This window comes from Pan troglodytes, chromosome 14 (assembly GCF_028858775.2).
Source record: "Pan troglodytes isolate AG18354 chromosome 14, NHGRI_mPanTro3-v2.0_pri, whole genome shotgun sequence".
Taxonomy (NCBI): domain Eukaryota; kingdom Metazoa; phylum Chordata; class Mammalia; order Primates; family Hominidae; genus Pan; species Pan troglodytes.
Window position 1 is genome coordinate 1286202 of NC_072412.2, and position 7985 is coordinate 1294186.

Consider the following 7985-nt stretch of genomic DNA (forward strand, 5'->3'; position numbering starts at 1 on the left):
ATAACCTGGACTCAAAGTTAATAAATAGATAAATAGGCCGGGGGCGGTGGCTCACGCCTGTCATCCCAGCACTTTGGGAGGCCGAGGTGGACGGATCACAGGGTCAGGAGATCGAGACCATCCTGGCTACCACAGTGAAACCCCATCTCTACTCAAAATACAAAAAGTCAGCCAGGCACAGTGGTGGGCGCCTGTAGTCCCGGCTACTTGGGAGGCTGAGGCAGGAGAATGGCGTGAACCCGGGAGGCAGAGCTTGCAGTGAGCCGAAATCGCGCCGCTGCACTCCAGTCTGGGCAACAGAGCGAGAGTCTGTCTCGAAAATAAATAAATAAGTACATACATAAATAAATAAATGTAAATAAATAAATAAATAGATTAAAATTGAAAACTAAAAAAAAGTAAAATAATTAAAAAAAAAAAAAAAAAAAAAAAAAAACCGTAGCCGGCCGGTCACGATGGCTCACGCCTGTCACCCCAGCACTTTGGGAGGCCGAGGCGGGCAGATCCACTGGGGTCGCCGGTTCGAGACCAGCCTGACCCACATGGAGAAATGCCGTCTCTACTAACAATACAAAATCAGCCGGGTGTGGTGGCCCCTGCCTGTAATCCCAGCTACTCAGGAGGCTGAGGCAGGAGAATCGTTTGAACGTGAGAGGTGCAGGTTGCGGTGAGCCGAGATGGTGCCACTGCACTCCAGCGTGGGCACCAAGAGTGAAACTCCGTCCGAAGGGGGAAAAAAAAAATAAGTGCTGTATTCTGTTATTTTTGCTTCCTACCCTGACAAGAACATAATACAGCTGTTGTCTTTCTGCCTGCCTGCCTGCCTGCCTGCCTGCCTGCCTGCCTGCCTGTGGCAGGGCCTCATTCTGTCTTTCGCCCAGACCGGAGCGCAGTGACACAATTATGGCTCACTCACTGCAGCCTCAACCTCCCCAGGGTTAGGCGATTCCTCGAGGGATCCTACGGCCTCGGCCTCCCAAAGTGCTGGGGTTACAGGCACGAGCCACCAGCACCCGGCCTGAGTTAATACATCTGGTCTCACTACGTCTTAACCACGCACCCACGAAGAACTCAAGTCAAGAGAGAGTCGGCAAGAGACTCTCAGCATTCTCTCCCGAAAGCACGTGTGTCCCGAGCTCCTGTGGTTTCAGGTGGCCGCGCGTAGAGGAGAGATTTCCAATGTTTCCGGAGAGGTGCGAGCCACAGTCACTCGGGGCATCCGAGCACAAGATGGGGTTTCTGACAGCGACTGAAGGGCCAGGAAGGGCCAGAATCTGCCAAGGCCCGCGTTCCAGGGTGGGGCCGATGGAACCCAAGGTAGAGGGAGTCAGCGGTCCGCACAGAGAGAGAGCTCCAGCCCTAGGCCCCACTGTGCAGACCGAATCAGAAGGAAGAGAGTCCTTCGTCCTAACTGCCACATCCCTCACATCCCCCCACTGAACTTGGGAGTGGATCCGTGTTCTAAACACGAGGTGACTCTCGGTTTGCAATGGATCACAAGGGGCCGGGCTTTCCAGAGTCGGCAGGATAAAGAAGTCATTCTGGCTCGGACTCCCCCATCCCACGGTAAACGGTCGGTAATGGTCGCTGGTGACTTTAAATGAGCCGGGGCTGGCCGGGCCGGAGCCGCTATGGGGGTGGGGGGGGGGTGGGGGGGCGGTGCCTGAGGCACTGCAGAAAGTGGGCCTGAGCCTCGAGGATGGCGGTGCTGCAGGGACCCGTCCAGGCTGCTATATGGCAAGCACTAAGCCACTATGCCTACCGAGATGCGGTTTCCCTCGCAGAACGCCTCTATGCAGAAGTACACTCAGAGGAAGCCTTGTTTTTACTGGCAACCTCTTCTTACCGCTCAGGAAAGGCCTATAAAACATATAGACTCTTGAAAGGACACAGTTGTACTACACCGCAATGCAAATACCTGCTTGCGAAATGTTGTGTTGGTCTCAGCAAGCTTGCAGAAGGGGATCAAATCTTATCGGGTGGAGTGTTTCATAAGCAGAAAAGCCACGATGATATTATTGTTCCTGAGTTCGCTGATTCAGCTCGCTTTCCCCTTCCATCGTTGGGACATGTATATTGCAAGACAGATCGGCTTACCAAAGGGTCAGAATGTGACCAAAAGAGCCTTCGTTGAAATCCTTTCCTCTGGTGTCCCTTTGAATCATGATGTGAAATAGGGGGGAAAAGCCAGATCCTGACCAAACATTTTGATTCACATCTCTAGAGAGCTTTAGCAACTGCCTGTCCAAGTGTTGCGCCAAAACACTGGGACCTCGTCCTAGTTTATGTCACAGACAGCCTGAGACCGTTCTTACGGAAACACCCCAGGACACCGTTGAATTAAACGGATTGAATTGAGAATCCTCCAATTCAAAGTACTCCTTGAATACAGACTCCCCAGTGTCTTCTATCGATTCAGCTGTCCTTTCACCTGATACGGTCCCACTGGGAACAGGAACTTCCATATGATCTAAACAGGTTCAACATAAACCAAAAACTGGTCGAAGTGTATTAGGAGGACCAGCAGCAGTTAGTCCATGAGCCCCAAGTGTTGGCATTTTGCCATTAGAAGCCCCAAGTCCCGGAGACGGATCCTATGGACAAAACTGCACTGGTATTAGACACCTTCTGTCATTGACGTGCCATCCACCGGAGCCCCTTCAAAAAAGTCTGTTGCCAGAATCGGCCAAACCGGAACACAGTCTGTCTTCTCGCAGAGGGGAAAGAGCCGAAAGGTAACCCCAATTCTTGCAAAAACACAAAGTTCTGGTGCGCCGACAAGGGCAACACCTCAGGTATTGAGCCCCACTACGGCATCTCCCCCAAATGCACCGCCTCGAAGAAATTCACGACTCTTGACTAGTGACAGCTCCACAACCGAGGAGAATAGGAGAAAATTAAAAGGGAAGTTTCCACCTAAAATCCCAAACAGAAAAACAAAAAGTAAAGCTAATAAAGGAGGAATAACTCCACCGAACATAAGTGATAGCCATGGAAGTGACAAAATTGGACTCTTCCATCATTCCAGAAGGGAAAATAGCCGCAATCGCGCCTCAGATTCAGGCTTTTAATCTACAAAAAGCAGCAGTGGAAGGCTTGATGAGCCTTCCTCGTGAAAGGGGGAAAGGTTATTTAGCTTTGTGTTCTCACCACGGCAAAGAAGCTGTCAGTGTCTTGAGCCATCTAGCTTCTCACCACCGCAATACCGGTTGGGTACTGTGCCAAATTGGAAGGGCCTATTTTAAACTTTCAGAGTCCACGCAAGCTGAAAGAAAATTCTCAGAGGTTAGAAGGATTGAGAATTACAGAGTCGAAGGCATGGAGATCTACTCTACAACACTTTGGCATCCTCCGAAAGATGTTGCTCTTTCAGTTCTGTCCAAAGACTTCACAGACAGGGATAAAACTTCGCCAGCCAGAGGCCTGGTGTGCTGCAGGGAACTGTTTCGGTCTGCCACGGGAACACGATATTGCGATTCAATTCTTCCAGAGAACTCTCGAAGTGGATCCAAATGATGCTTATGCCTATAGTGCATTAGGGCGTGAGCTTGTCTTCACTGAAGAATTGGACAAAGCATCAGCTTGTTTTCGAAATGCTATCAGGGTCAATCCCAGACATTGTAAGGCATGGTAAGTGGTAATGAAGTGTAAAGACAAAGCCCTATGGATGGTGCCGGTACTCGCTAGTTTTTCTGGTTAGATAGCTCTTGATTGTCACGAATTTGGTTAAAAATACTTAGGGATGGTACATAGTGCTGAATAACTTCTAACTAAGATGTTTCCTTATGAAACGTATGTCTTGAACAAACTCTGAAATGAACTCATGATCCTAGAATACCGGATCCTTATACTCAACAGTTTCAGTCTTCTAGCAAACTTTTGCAGACGCTGTAGTTGTCTTTGGTTCGTGTATGTGTTTCTTTAGTTGTGTGACTTGATTCGTTACTCTTTCTTCGAGCACCGAAGTGGTGATGGGGACAAGGAGCGCTTGGGAGATTGGAAAGGAATAGCATAGTTCGCTTATTGGAGAATAGAAAAATAGATGGAAACAACTCACGAGCTGCTGCTTTTTGACAGTGTTCCAGTTTACGGAGTTACTATGAAGAACTTCACGTACCCTTTCATGTAGCGGTCTCTCTGTTTGACTCTTTTGTACTCGTGTATAAGTGGGCACATAGGAAATTACTACCTAGGTCCTATTGTGATCAACTGAATAAGACATGAAAAAGTGTGGTCCTCCCTCTGCCTCAACAGCATACTCACCGTTGACATTGATTGCATTTTTCTGGACTGACTTCATAGTTTAAACGTCAAGAGAAGGCCGGGCGCAGTGGCTCACGCCTGTCATCCCAGCACTTTGGGAGGCCGAGGCGGGCGGGTCACGAGGTCAAGAGATCGAGACCATCCGGGCCAACACGGTGAAACCCCGTCTCTATTAAAAGTATAAAGATTAGCTGGGCGTGGTGGTGGGCACCTGTAGTCCCAGCTACTCGGGAGGCTGAGGCAGGAGAATCGCTTGAACCCGGAGAGGTGGCGGTTGCAGTGAGCCGAGATCACACCATTGCACTCCAGCCTGGGCGACAGAGCGAGACGCCGTCTCAAGAGAAATACATTAAAAAAATAAATACATACATAAGTAAATATCAAGAGAAAGTATAATTCTGAAGTCATAACCCTGTGGTAGTTATTTTGTCAGATACGGTGGTCTTTGGGGTGACTTATTACAGCAGTGGAGTTCTATCATTTGATTTGCTTCTAAATCTGAAGCATTATATTACGGAAACATTTTTTGATTTGCGAATATGTTGTTTAATGGATCATATCTCATTTTGCTGTAGTAGTTACATGGCCCGAAAGATGGCCAAAAAGATAGTGCCAGCTACTGCTGACCAACGTCACAATCAACTTGCCAATACTGCCTTCTCTTCCGATGGCTATGTTCTCCGTCCTATTTTAAGAACTCAGTTCTTCATAAGACTTGTGTCGTTTTCGATTTTTTCCCAAGTCTGGTTGATCCTTGTGTTGTGATGTTTTTAAATGTGTATTGTCTGTTCAGCTCTTTTGCAGGAGTCGCATTCTTAAAAAAATCTTAACCCTATCAAAAATTGTGTTTCAAGGAGGATTATTCAGATCGGCCAGCTTTGACTAGGAAGAGTGTAAATGCTGACGTATTTAGGTAGCTCTAAATACTGAGCAACTTTATTCTAACCACAAAATGGATAGCCTTTCTTTTGTCTTCACTTTCGCTATCACTAGCACAGTGTTTAATACCTTTTCTTCATCTATAACACAATTATAATGATATAGGAAGCCACTCAAATAAGGCAGACATGTTGCGTTGCACTTAAAAAAAAAAAGAAGAAGAAGAAGAAGAAGAAGTCTCTCTGTGGCACAGAATGAGGTGTGGCTCGAATCTGGAATCTCCAGTGAAAACCAATGAAAGAGGGTGAAACCCCGTGTCTACAAAAAAAAAAAAAAAAAAAAAAAAAAATGAGCCGGCCATGGTGGCGCTGAGACAGGAGAATCACTTGAACCCAGGAGGCAGAGGTTCCAGTGAGCTGAGATCACGCCGCTGCACTCCAGCCTGGGGGACAGAGCAAGACTCCATCTCAGAAACAAACAAACCCACCAAGCCAGTAAAGGTGTTTAATTCGATGGTGTCAGGCTCAGGTCTCTTGACAGGATACATCCAGCACCCGGGGGGAAACGTCGATGGGTGGGGTGGAATCTATTTTGTGGCCTCAAGGGAGGGTTTGAGAGGTAGTCCCGCAAGCGGTGATGGCCTAAGGAAGCCCCTCCGCCCAAGAAGCGATATTCATTTCTGGCCTGTAGCCACCCAAGAGGGAGAATCGGGCTCTCCACAGACCCCACAACCCCCAACCCACCCCACCCCCACCCCTCCCACCTCGTGAAATGGGCTCTCGCTCCGTCAGGCTCTATTCACACCGTGTGCTTTTGGAACCTCCAGCGTGTGTGCGTGGGTTGCGTGGTGGGGTGGGGCCGGCTGTGGACAGAGGAGGGGATCAAGCGGCGGTGTCCCGCGGGTGCCCGGGACGTGGGACGTGGGGCATGGGTGGGGTGGCCAGAGCCTAGGGAACTCATCGCCGGTCAGGACGTCTCCCCTCCCGGTCCCCTCTCTGACCTACGCTCCACATCTTCGCCGTTCAGTGGGGACCTTGTGGGTGGAAGTCACCATCCCTTTGGACTTTAGCCGATGAAGGCCGGGCTCCCAAGAGTCTCCCCGGAGGCGGGGTCTTGGGCAGGCTCACAAGGATGCTGACGGTGACGGTTGGTGACGGTGATGTACTTCGGAGGCCTCGGGCCAATGCAGAGGTATCCATTTGACCTCGGTGGGACAGGTCAGCTTTGCGGAGTCCCGTGCGTCCTTCCAGAGACTCATCCAGCGCTAGCAAGCATGGTCCCGACGATCCCAGCTCCCAGCAGAGGCACTTTTGTTCACACAGGATCCTGGGCAGGAAAGTTCTCAGCAGGCTTAGGCCTCCTAGCCAAAAAGCCAAAACCACTTCTGGGATTTTTTTCAAAGAGCCAGTGGTTCCACAAGGGGCCGTGGGTAGTTGTGGAAATGGAGAGAAGTGTTTGCACATACATATTTGAGACAGAACGGACAGGGCTCGGTCACAGATCACTTAGGACACGGGCAGATGCACATGGAGAAAACTCTTCCGGCATCCTAGGGGAACAGAGGTACGATTTTTCGAGACAGTCGAGGGAGAAGCCACACCAGATTTTAGGATTGGATCTTTATTCCTATGTAGTTTCTATGAGGTATCCAAGTCCAGAAATCAACTCGCCAGTTCTGTACAGCATTCTGTAGGGAGATCAAATCTGGGATGTCAGAAGTTAAGAATTCGGGCCTTGGTGAGGGATTAGATTAGATGTACTTGAGCTTATTTTGCAAAAAAAGAGAGGGCGGGAGATAGCGAGAGCCAGAGCCAGAGACCGAGACAGACAGACAGACAGAGAGAGAGAGAGAGAGAGAGAGAGAGACAGAGAGACAGAGACAGAGAGACAGAGACAGACAGAGAGAGACAACGATACACAAAGAGGGAAAGACAGAAAAAGAGAGAGAGAGAGAGACAGATAAAGAGACAGACGGAGAAAGACACAGATGGACAGAGACAGAGAGAAACAGAAAGAGAGAGAAACAGAGACAGGAAGGGAGAGAGACAGGCAGAGAGAGAGAGAGACAAACAGACAGGCAGACAGACAGGCAGAGAAAGAGAGTAAGACAGAAGGCAGACACACACACCCCCCCACACCCCCCCACACACACACACAGAGAGAGAGAGAGAGAGAGAGAGAGACAGAGACAGACAGAGAGACAGAGAGAAAGAGACAGAGAGAGAAAGACAGAGAGAAACAGACAGAAAGAGAGACACAGACAGAGACAGAGAAACAGCCGACGGGGGGGGGGAGAGAGAGAGAGAGAGAGAGACAGAGAGAGACAGACAGACAGACAGGCAGAGAAAGACAGTAAGAGAGAAGACAGACACACAGAGAGAGAGACAGAGAGACAGAGACAGAGAGAAAGAAAGACAAAGACAGAGAGAGAGAGAGAGACAAACAGACAGACAGGGAGAGAGACAGAGAGACTAAGACAGAAGACAGACACAATGAGAGAGACAGAGACAGAGAGAAGGAAAGACAAAGAGAGACAGACAAAGAAAGACAGACACGGACAGAGAGAGACAGAGAGAAACAGACAGAAAGAGAGAGAGAGAGACAGGCAGAGAGAGAGTGAGAGAGACAGGCAGGCAGAGAGAGAGTAAGACAGAAGACAGACAGAGTGAGACAGACAGGCAGAGAGAGACAGAGAGAAAGAAAGAGAGAGAGAGACACGCAGAGAGAGAGAGTGAGAGAGACAGGCAGGCAGAGAGAGAGTAAGACAGAAGACAGACAGAGTGACAGAGACAGGCAGAGAGAGACAGAGAGAAAGAAAGAGAGAGACAGACAGACAGAGAAAG

At 49.3% G+C, this 7985-nt stretch overlaps 1 pseudogene; it reads left to right on the plus strand.

Moving 5' to 3' along the window:
* Positions 1 to 1648: 1648 nt before the first annotated feature.
* On the plus strand, positions 1649 to 4128 carry LOC134808089 (cell division cycle protein 27 homolog; annotated as a pseudogene).
* The last annotated feature ends 3857 nt before the right edge of the window (positions 4129 to 7985 follow it).